The sequence below is a fragment of the Centrocercus urophasianus genome, unplaced genomic scaffold (genome assembly GCF_019232065.1).
Source record: "Centrocercus urophasianus isolate 14NV4802_14NV808 unplaced genomic scaffold, USGS_Curo_1.0 seq_28, whole genome shotgun sequence".
Classification (NCBI taxonomy): Eukaryota; Metazoa; Chordata; class Aves; order Galliformes; family Phasianidae; genus Centrocercus; species Centrocercus urophasianus.
The window spans coordinates 10,958,327-10,970,632 of NW_024884844.1; positions in this window are offsets into that span (position 1 = coordinate 10,958,327).

Here is a 12,306-nt window from a genome sequence, read left to right on the forward strand (position 1 = left end):
ACCATTAGACAAGTTTGGTGGCACCATTCATACACCTCCTTAGGCATTTGCTTAATGATTTCACAAACACTGGACCTAAACAAGAGCCTAAACCACAGCCTGTATCACTGTGAGGAACCTCCCTGGTCTCTGAGAGGTTTTAATGATACACAGACTTTTATAGCTTGAAACTGCAAGACCCAGAGAGCCAAAACCCCTAACCTTCTTCTCAGCAAAGTTAATCCACCAGATCGAGCTTGATCAACATGGACCTGCACCAAAGACACCAACAAAAGAACAAGATGTCACCAGCTTCAAAGGGAACAGGATTGGGCCAAAAGCAAATGGATGCTATTTGCTGTCACATAACAGCCAAATTAGGATGCTATTTAACAAAAAATCAGAGGCAGATTTTCTACCGAATTCCCTAAGTAGAAGTTTGTGACAAACAGCTTTCAGACATTACTTTTTTCCCTAAAAGAAGTGAGGCAAGGTGGCTCAGTGGCTTACATGCTAATCTTCTCCTACTGCTGGAACTATAGATCAGATGGCAGTTTGGTAATTTTTAGCACAGCTCTTGTTTAGCTCAACACAGACACAGAAAATGAAGCACTCATTTGCTGACTAGGAAATCACAGTTGAGGTCGATTGATGAAGCAGTGCAAAGAAGCCTGTTCTGTCCCTAGCTTGTGGATAAACAATACCAGCCATCACCCTTCACTAGTTATATATTCAACTATTGAATATTTAAAAATCCAGCTAAGCTACTATATGGCTTACCAGCGATTTGTAGGGAAAGTGTCAGATTATTTTACATTTAGTAACACTCAAAGCAGCCAGGCTGCCCTATGTGTCTAACGCAGAATAAAATCATTACAAGGGGGAGGGGAAAAAAGAAAGAAAGAATGAAAGAAAGAAAGAAATCCAAGCAATAAAAACAAACAAAAAACCCAAAAACGTTAAGTGATAAACCACGGAAGTGGATTTTCCATTACTCTGTAAAACCTTAGGAGGCCATGAGTTAACTGGAGCAAGCAGAACAAAAAATGAAGCAAGGAAGGTACCATAGCTACTTTCTTGAAAACAAAACCAATCTTTTCATTCCTGCCATTTGTTAGAATTCTTCCTCCAGGCAAGCTGGACAGCTGCACTAGTAGGTTTTTTAGTCATGGGTTGTAAGCCCCACCTGGCTAGATTTGTTTAGCAGACAGCTGGCAGAATGAAATAAAAAGAACAGGGACATACAAACTGCTTCCAAAACAAAAAGCTGAAAGAATACTTTTTGGATGCTTTAGCTTTCACTGAGTTTATTGGGTGTACATTTGGGGGAGATTCTTCCCTTCATTTTTACCTTCCCCCATCTCTCTGCACCCCGAAAATGTCATAAAGGCCAGAGAGATGCTGCAGGTTGCATCAGGCAGATCAAAAAGGAAGGGAAAAGTCCCATCTCAGCCATTTATTTTGCACACATCTATGACTGTATATTCACACACACACACTCTTTCCCCCTCAATTATGGTTTACAATTCCCCAAGACTGACATTGGTTTTAAATTAACTTCTCCTCTTATTCTTTTTTTTTTTTTTTTTTTTTTTTTTTTTGGCAACTTTCTTCCTCTATTTTCTAAAGCCAACAAGATAGATTTTCTTCATCTGGAATGTTCTTTCTAGCTTAAAGATAAGAAGGAGTTTAAAATTGTGGGAATGGCATCCCTCCTGCATCTGTTTCTCTCACAAACCTATCAAATATCTAATTTTTGGCATTACTGCTGGCTCCAACAGGGGATGACATAAACCAGCTTTGTGGTTACATGTTTCACTTTTAATCTCGTGAAAATGAAAATCAGTGCTGAAATGTCCCTTTACATGTGACAATGTGGGACTCTTTTCCAAAAACCAAAGGAAAGGGGCGTTCCCCTGGTTAAGCTTAATATACAGCATATGTATAAATTTGCTTTTAGTTCAGATTTAGCTTGATCCTAGCAGAGGTATTTCAGGATTTTATTTTATTTTATTTTTTGTTTGTTTGTTTCATTGCAAAGATTTTAAACAATTTAGAATGTATCACAGTCACTACATAAAGGAAGATGCACAATAAACGAAGATTGCAATCAGCAGATGAGCAGGCTGTTATGTGACAACAAATCTTCTGCAAGTAATATCATTTTCCACACAGCTATATGGTCACATTCCCGTAACATGTTTCTGTAGTTAGTGTGAAGGGAATCTGGTTTTTGCATGAGTTCTCTATTAAGAGCTAATGTAGTAATACTGTATGTGCAATTGCAAACCAAGATGGCATCTATTTGCTTCAAAATTATACAACCACTCATCTTTAGATGTCCTTCTATTGATGTGCTGAAGGTAAAACCTATGAAACCCTGTGTGTGAGCCCACACGCCTGTCCCAGGCTCTCACTGAAAGCAGAAGTCACACTGGTTTTGTGTCTCTCTCATTTCTCGAGTTAAATTTCTACAGGAGTTCACGCTGACTGAGATGAACCTGCAACTCAGCCAACTTCTTTAGCAAAGAAAATTGATTCTTGTTTACTCCTTTCAATAAAGAGAATCATGATGAATTTTAATAGGCCTACCCCCCACTGCTAGAAAATCTTCCTCCTTTGGCTGCATGAGCTTTGAAATGCGCAAATCAGAAATAAGCCTGGATTTAAAGAAAAAGACGATGATAAAGAAATTCTGCAAGTTTAAAGCTCATCCTCAATTCTTGGCCAAATATCATTGGCTCTTTTTGTGTACCTTGCCCTGATAAAAACTTGCTGTATTATGAGAGAACCTGATTGTAAGCTGATCTTTGCTTTTTAACTGGACCACTAATGATGTCAAAACAACTGAAAGCATTTCGTATCTGTTGGAAAATTAACATAAGTCATTTCAACTCTGTTGAACAGACATATTTCACTACAGAGAGAATTATTTAAAAAAAATAAAGATGTAGAGGGAAATGGGACATCAACTTTTAAAAATATTTCCTATATTATCATTCGTATGGCATAACCAAACAGGCAGAGTGCACACATATTGGCCCCAGTCCTGCGATTTGGATGACAAGGGAGATCCTTTTGCCTAGGCAGTGCAAAACTAATTTCATTGCACTGGCACATAATGCAATATGATTGCTCCCTCAGTTTTATATTACAAGGTCACTGGAGCAAAAATTTTTGTGGTTTGTACAGTACCAAGCACTCCAAGAAAGCTTATTATATAATGATGCTATATTTAGTATATATAATCCCATACCTACTATATAATATGAGGAAAAACTCTTTATTCATCTGACGTAGCAACCATGCAAAACTGTAAAGGACAGATTGCAGAATAGCAGCTTTTGATGAGAATGCCTTGCTCTTATTTTTGAGTATGATTTTTGTTTCTCAAGAACTTACAAACATTTGGAAACTTTAAAATGAAGTAGTTCCATACATAATACACATATATATTTAATCTGCACGCATCAAAGAACTGAATTCAGGATTCAACTTTTAACAATTCTGACAAACAAAACATTACAATCTGTCTAAACCATGAAAGACCTCAACCCTATTAGCACTAAACTGTTTGATCACTTCAATAAGCGATAAATTGGCCCTTCCATTGGACACTGCATCCCAGAGCTCTGCTGAGATGCTCACATCAGCCTTCCCCCAAAGCCATACGAGTTTGAATCTTCAAAAGTAAAGTTTTCACATACCAAAGTTGATTCTAGTCCACTTCAGAATAGCTCTACTGAACATTATTAAAAAAATAAGCCTTTTTAATAAAAATGCTTTCAAAATGATTATAGAAATCCAGTCAACACATTTACTTACCAAAACACAAGCCTATAAAAATGGAGTATGCATACCCGTAGCTGCCTCAATAAAGGAAAATGCTTTCCTTTTTTTCCTCCCTCTCTTTAAAGGTTACACAAGAACAACAAACTTTTTTAATTTCTATTTTTGCCCACTGTAAGCAGAGAGTTTTATCTAACAACAACTGGGCTCAACATCTCTAGCACCTGTATTTTCTGAGAGTTCATAAAACAAGCACCAATTCAGTTCTGCATATGCCGTCTAGAGTTATCTCAGCCTCAGTTGATGTGACTTTGGAACCAAAGTATTCTGGCTTTTATTTTCTTTGTAACTCACATGCTTAATATCAACACAGTTGTATAGCTCAATTATTGGGCAGTTAATAATACCAGGAAATAAGGTATCAAGTATACACACTGCATCAGACTTTAGGACTAGTGTATTGCTGAAATTAATCATAATTACTTAAATACTTGGAAAAATTCATCCTGCATCTTTGTTGGTTATATTTTACCCCAAATGACCCTGAAAAAAATGCAAACTATCCTTCATTTTGAAATACCTTTCCATGTTTTTTAGATTCATTATTTGTTCAGTAGAAGTGAGTAAAATAAAATGACATTTCATTGTCATTAGGATGAGTGTCAATATTCTTGTAAAACTAATGCACAAATAGCATGAGAGAAAAAATCCAACATGAATGCTATCAGAATATAATGAATTATGGCAATTTTGATTTAGAAATGCAAAGGCTCTTCTGTCATCAGAGCTAAACTGCTCCAGCTCAAAGTCGGCACGTATCTTGTTGAGCTGACCTCTCTAGCAGATCCATCCCACAATTTCACCCAAACAACACTTGATGATGCACAGTGCTACTTTGGTGCATCCCATAGCCAGCGCCAAGAGACCAAGGTCAACCACTGGAATTTACTTCTCTCAAAAACAGAGCACACACAAGGATGCAGAACTGCATGCATGGGCACATAACCATGTCACCAACCCAGACAGTATATGGGGTAAAACACAAAGCAGCTCTTCTCAGCAGAGCTGGCCACATGCACGGCTCTGGCGCCAGGGTCCGTTTCAAGGCAGCACCCATATCAATGCTGTAATGAGAGTCAAATCCCATGTAATTTACACATTAAAAGGAGAGAGCAATGCATGAAAAAATCAGTTTGGCTAATGAAAAAAATCAGTTTGTCTAATGAAATTAAAGTCCCTAATCAAATATTGGCAGGAAAGATATTTAGAAACTCTTCTAATGTCATCCAGCTAATTCTCCCCTCTTCCAACTCAAAGAGAAAGTGGTTGACTGTTTTATTCCCCACTGAACCTCCCGCCCTCAAATCACCAGAAAGACCCTGTACTGAAGAACATAATTAAGACAGATTAGGGCAGATTTAGCTGACAGCTATACTATACAGCACAGGTAATTCCTTTTACTTCAGAAGCTGTGGAACAGCCCAGATAGGTAACATGCCAACAGGAGAGGCTTTCTGAGAAGGCCTCCCCTTCAGAAACAGTTTTCTGTAACTGTTGCCCCACAACAAAACAAATTTCAAAGCAAAGAATCTGTATTCCTGGGTCTCTGCCTCTCAATGTTCACTAGCACTTGTCAGGTCATAGTCAGGAAAAAAACAACCTGGTAAAAAGTTGGGACTGGTGTGCTCTATAAATCATCACTTTTCCCATCACCCACCTCTGCAAATACACTCCTTAGGTCTTGCCATTCTGCCTTCTCTTGTTTGGTCTTTCTTTCCTCCCCACTCCTGGTCACTTTCCTTGATGTTATCATCCCAAACTCTCTTTGCGTCCTCACCACAAGCCCACAGACACGAGTCACCCTTCTGACCTGCACTCCAATGCTAGAGCCAGCACTGGCCCACACCACATACTTGTCACATTACAATCCAAACACAACCCACTCTTCATTCCTCTACCCATTTTTCACACTTGTGCTTCCCCTTTCTTCTTTTTCCTTTTCATATTGCCTTGGTTTTAGCAGTGAAATACTGTGAAGCCAAGCAGGACAGAATTCTTACATCCAAAACAACACAATAAAAAAAAAACAACAACCAACAATTACCATACAAATGAAAAAGCTGAATACCTTATAGGTGTCTTCATCTGTGTAAAACCCTTTTCCTAAAGGAGAAATTTCATCAAATTTTCAGCATGTGACTCTCTTTATTCATTACTTCTGTTTTTCTCATGTTTGAAATAGCTCTAACTCAACAAAGTTCCAAGGCAGTTATCATTTTTCTTTAACATAAGGTAATGTAGGTTTCTATAGATAAATTACTACTGATTCCCAAAGGGTGAAAATCTGAACATATGAGAAACTGCTCGAATGAGGATATGAGGAACAACTGCCCACCAGGATTAGGAAATCCAGTAAGTTCATTGCACAAGGCCATGCAACGACATGCAAAACATTCCTACAAGAACTGGGAGATGAAGAGGTCAAACAAAAGAATAAATAAGGAGTTGTCATTGACAGTTGCAGCTGGAACCATCTTGCTGAGCAATGCTTTATCAGTAGGCTGCAGTTCTGATGATGGCCTTTTATTGTTTTTTGTGGTAACGCTTTATTTTAAGTATCTTATCATTATGAATTCATTTAGTATTGATTGTAGTGGCTCTGATCATAAAGAATTAATTTGGCATGCCATGAATGTCATATGCATTCATATAAAAAAAAATGCTTCAATTCAAGATTAATTAATACAGGGAAATGTTATTGCTTTTGTAATATCACCATCATAATACATCTCATTTTTTTTCCAGTAGTTCAGATGCCTGCTCTAAGTACTTTCAGCAGTTTCTTCGTTCTTACACAAGTTTTTCAAAGAGTAATTAAAAGCCTGCTTTATTTTGTTGCATTAGGGTTTAAAACACTTGCAGAGCATTTATTGGTCTAAAACTCTCATGCCTTCATTCCAATAACTGCTATAGATTTTCCTATTTGACAACACTGGAACAAGCAAGCATAATTTAAAGCTGGGATTTCTCACTAGACAAACAAAAGGCCTGTGTCTTGAGACAGAACAAGCAATAGCAGAAGGGATTACCTGTGACTTCAAGCCCTCAGTAGAAATGTCAAAATACACTTAGAGCAAATTGAGCCTTGACTAAAAGCAGGTATGTGCGCTTTGGCCACGATGGCTCATTGCATCTGTTACAGGCAATGTGTCAGCCATGTCTCCATCCAGCTGCTTCTGACTGTGATGCAACATGACACAGTTTGATAACAAAAGGATGTAATACACCATAATGACTCCAGGCAGGCAATTGCATTGTGATGGGGTGTGCTGTCATGTAGTAGCAGGTGACATACCTCTTCAATCAGTCATGGGCTAATCGCTAAAGCCTCCAGTTTCAGTTCACTTTGGAAAAAATCCTAAAGTCTTGATGATTATTTTCCTCTGAACATTTCAATGTTGCATCCTGCTGCACTCACCCTGGCTACCCTCCCCTTGTGCTGAATTCCCAGATAGCGGATGAGGCCATGCCAACACCAACAAACCCACGAAGGAACACCTGGTATGGAGGCTGGGCACAAACTGATCCTCTTTGCTGGGAAATATTTACACATTCACCCTTAAAAATTAACAAAGAGAGTGCTGTGAAGGTAAGAGGCTATTCTTTATTTGTGCTATGGGAAGCAATAATGGAGATTTACACTTCTTCAATACAGCAAAGGATTTCCCAGAATGCTGACTAACTGAACTACTCGGTACTTTATTGATGTACCAACACACTGAAAACACAGTTTATTAATAAATAGCTCAGCTAAAGATGTAGAGGGAGCTTGGAGGAGGATGGAGTCTACAAGAAACAACGGGGGGAAAAAATGCTGACTGAAGAAACATGATCAGGAGATTAACTTTGGGAATCGGGAGGGAAATTTAAGTGCCTAGGGAAAACCCTGAGGAGTGCGGGGAGATCTATGGGAGGTCTGTGCCTGCAGAATGCTTCCCCTCCTGTTTCTGATTTGCACAGCTTTAACCACCCTGCCATTTAATTAATTTCCTTTGTAAGGAATATCACAGATGTAAAAATCAGCGTCTAAAATAAATAAATAAAATCCCTGGGGCATACATGCAGAGCATCAGACCCAGGTTATATGGCAAAGACCACTGAAGGAGAGGACACACACCACCACCATTTTACCTATGGACTTTCATTTGCTTGCATCTCAGTGCTGGTGCTCAGCTCCCATTGCTCAGCAGGACGTTGTGTGAGGCAAGAAAAAATAGCAAGGAAACACGTCCCTCGCATCTTCCCTTTCAACTTCAGCAGCGTGGGGAAGCATAGCAACGTGCAGCAGATGTGCTGAGACCACAGCAATCTCTTCCTCATGATTACAGTTGGTTATACCTGGGGATGGGCAATTTAATTCAGGCATTAATGTGCAAAGGAGAGTGGTACTAAAGTAAAATAAGTGGTGCTAAAGGCTTTGTTCCGTCTAAAGTAATACGGTGTTTTATTTTGCTAGACCTGGCTCACGCATAAAGAAAAGAGGCACAGTGATACTCTGATGAGTACTACAAAGTGAATGTATTTTGTCTCAGTGTCATTGTCATAAATATCATGAAATTTCTTATTTGAAGTTGAGAAATAATGATTCTTCCTCCTTAACACGCAACAGCGACTCTGCACCCTATTGTTTTCCACCATTTGAGAATGCCCAAAGATGCCATTAGAACTTCATGCATCAATATTAAACCTTTGCAAACAGTTGACTAAATGAGCAGCTATCTTGGTTTCTGAAAATAGTGTACTTTTTTTTAATTCATTTATCAGTAACTAGGTGTAGTCAATTGCTCTCCAGTATTGATCACAATATCTATAGCAGTCGCAGAGTACCTTTGCTGAAGGTCATCCTAAGGTCGAGTTATGATCAATATGAATTGACTGTCTGCAAATAAATTTAAATAGCTGACATAACTGAAAGGAGTATCTATTTAAAATTAAGGTGGACCATGTGTTCCTGTGTTAGAATTGCTCGTGGTCTTCATAAGCACAGAGGAGGTACAAGCAGGCTGAATGAGCTCCATCAGTTCAGCAGTTTTTCATACAATTAGAGGTAAATAACTCAGGATATAATCCTGAAAACGTTTACTTGCAAGGAAAAATAAAATCAACAGTCTTCAATCTTTTCTATATCGTGCTGACTCACTTAGGATCAGACCCATTGCATTTTAAGTAAATTATCCAATATTAAAAAATAGACACATGCAGGATCTCTGTTGCAACTTCACATTTCCAGTAGGAAATGTGAAGTTGCTACACTGAAGTTCCTACTACGGTATCTCTAGAGAATCCAGGTCACAATTCTTCAACATCAATACCTACACTTTTTCTTCAGATCCAATTTAGACCCACGTAACTTGCATTTCTGAGCCAAATAGGTTCCTCCCAGTTTTAACACCTGTTATCAGGCAGCCATATTAAAATACGTTAAATGGAAGCCAACGGTCTAAAATTTGATATACTTTTTTTTTAATTCAATAATTTCTACAGTCTCTATTGAAATTTCAGAGAACAGAAATCTGAGGATCGTACAGTTTCTGGAAGAAAATAAAGAAAGCTAGTGGAATTAGTGTATTAAATTGAAATGGGGTCACACAAAATTAGCCATGAGAGGCACGTCCCAGGTGGGACAGAGCGGTTTGGTTCTGGGAGAAGACCTGTGATCAGGTCACTGGCCACTGGATGTCACTGCTGCCTACCCAAAGGTAGCCCACAAAGCACTTGTGTGACTGTAAAAATTGTGGCTGTAGGAAGCAGTTTTGCTGGAAACGTTCCACGTAGTTAGGCAATTTCTAATTTCAGAAAAATAGGCTCATAAAGCTCAAAAAGGCAATACCCAACTTCAAGAGTAATTAGTTTCATTTGTTTGATTCAGCCTTCGCTGAATGAGAAAAACTAATAAAGAGTAAGTCTGAGGGTCGCAAGTAGTTTCAGAAAGTTGCAGCCATTGTTCTTTTTAAAAAGATGTCTTCAACAAGAGCACTGCTTTTCTGATATCATTTGAAAGGACAAAAACAAGCCCTCATCATGAGCATCCTTCTTTTATTTCTGTCAATCTGTACCTTCAGGAAGAGTACATTGGTTTGCCTTACCTAAAGGAGACACCATTGCTATTCCCAACCAACTACCGAATCGCAAGCCCCACTGAATCAAAAACAATCTGAACAGTACCTAGGAAAAATATGGCCTACTTCTGAGACAAAAAAAAAAAACAACCCTCAAATTATTTTCTATATTTAGATTATAGAGTCTAAATTATTATTGTTGTAATTAATTGAAGCCATTCATCTTGGTTCTTCACATTAGTGTGCGGCTCTACGGGTGGGATTTATGTGAGCAAATGCAGATGTCTATCTTGCAGACATCTGAGCCAGGCTCTTCTCACATTCAGGCTAGAAAAAGAGATGCCATTAATGTGGAATTAACCTCATCCAAAAGGAGATATAAAATCAGGCCAGATTTTAATGGATCTATTTCTCCTTCTTGGCTTAAAGAAGACCTAAAACAACTAGCTCTGATCTAGACATCTAAAGCCAGGTGAGCTCACAGGAAAAAGGGACATTTCAAGTGTTTAAAGCAGGAGAACCTGTACAACTCCTCTTAAATCCAGAGCTCTGTGTTAAACTGTACCTCAAGAAGGGTGGCCTTAAGCTTTCCCATGAAATACCCTAATAGAAGAAGCTGAGAGCACAAGGCTGTTGATAGCATGAGGCTTCTCAAGAGAGGGACCACTTCTGCAGTCTGCAAGGTCTTCGTTAGCTCCTACTCAGATGTTTGAAACCTTTATGGGTGGCTTTTCTCATAGCTGATAGTGAGGAAACTGACCATGAAGAGGCTGGCCAAACACCAGACCTCATGCAGGAGGGAATATGGGAATGCACAGAGCAGACAAGGCAGCAGGAACAACTTTTCCTGGCAACAGAGAGCCTCCAGGCCAGATCAGCCATTTCAAAAACCGTGACGATGCAGTGTACTGGGGGGAGAGGCTATCCAACTGGGCAATGCCTCTCCTCAGGATTCCCTGTATGCCAGTTCCAGCCCTATTTTGGCATTCAAACCCTACTTTAAGACTTCAGGCATTTCATAAATTTGAGTCCCAGCTGCACTTCATGCTTCACTGACACCTCAAGATGGATTTTCTGGTTGGTGAAAATGACATTGTGTTAGAAGAACTCACACAAGATAATGTAAATCCCACCTTATCCAAGAAACAACTGGTTCCCGTCAAACAGGGCAGTTCTTTGTACACACTGCAAATCCAATGCCCACGTAGCCTCTGCTTCCCTTATCCTTTTCCTCTTCTGATACATATACGTACACACATACATACACACAAGAACTGCAGAGGTGTGTTAGGTGATACACAGCTAAAGCCTAGAAACAGCGGCTCTGTTTTGGGAATGCACAGCACAGTAGCAACTTTGTTTTGAGGCATCCAGGCATGCCACTCGATCCAGCTCAGATGCTGGGAAAACAGGATTTACATGGACAGTATCTGTACCTCTACCCTCACTCTTTTAAGTAGTTTGGCCAACGAGATCGCTTGAATTGAGGTGTACAAAGGAAGTATTAGTGACAGATTGCTGCCTTGTCACATGGAGAAGCATTACCAACCAGGCCTTCTGGGAGAAGTCTTTCATCTTTAACTGAGATATTAGAGGCCTTTCCTAATAAAAAGATACATCATCCATTAGCCTATATATATTACCCAAATGACATCTTCACAAAGTGTAGCAGTCTTGGGGCTCAAGCCATCCAAGAAGCAATTACAAAATCAATAACACATGCTGTGGTGATTACATTTGATTAGAGACAGCATAGGAAAAAAAAAAAAAAAAAAAAAAAAAAAAAAAAAAAAAAAAAAAAAAAGCAGCAATATTCACCTACTCCCCCATTCCTAAAATGTAACTCTTCATTGTAAAGGTTTCCTCCTTATACATGAAGGAAATCAGTCCGATACACTGGTTACGATGAACACAGATCAAGATCTTGACCACCAAATCCAGGGAAAACATGAGTCTGAGGTCAGACTGTGAGATGGAGCCGCCTTCTTTATTGCTGGGCTAGAAGCCCACACATCCCTTCACAATTTGGATGCAGAACCACATATGGTTAAAGTTTGAAGCCATCCCTCATCAACAACTTATCTTTTTTGTATTATATACACATACAAAAAAAAAAAAAAAAAAACAACCCCAACCCTTAAAATCTAAGTCATCTATTGATGGTTGACCACTTTTGTGAATAACCCTACTGGAAGTTGACGAATGGCTTAATGTAATGAATATAACTCAGAAGATTATGGCTTACTCTAAGGAAAAAGTTCTAATAAGGTTTCCAGTATGTTTAGGATTTGATAGGGCCTACACAGGCCAAGCTAGAGTTGGCTCTTCTGCTTTAATGTTAAATAAATACATATTTTAAAATGTTGCAATGAAAGCTTACAGCTTAGGTAGTCCATTTAGCAAAACAAGGGAAGAAGTA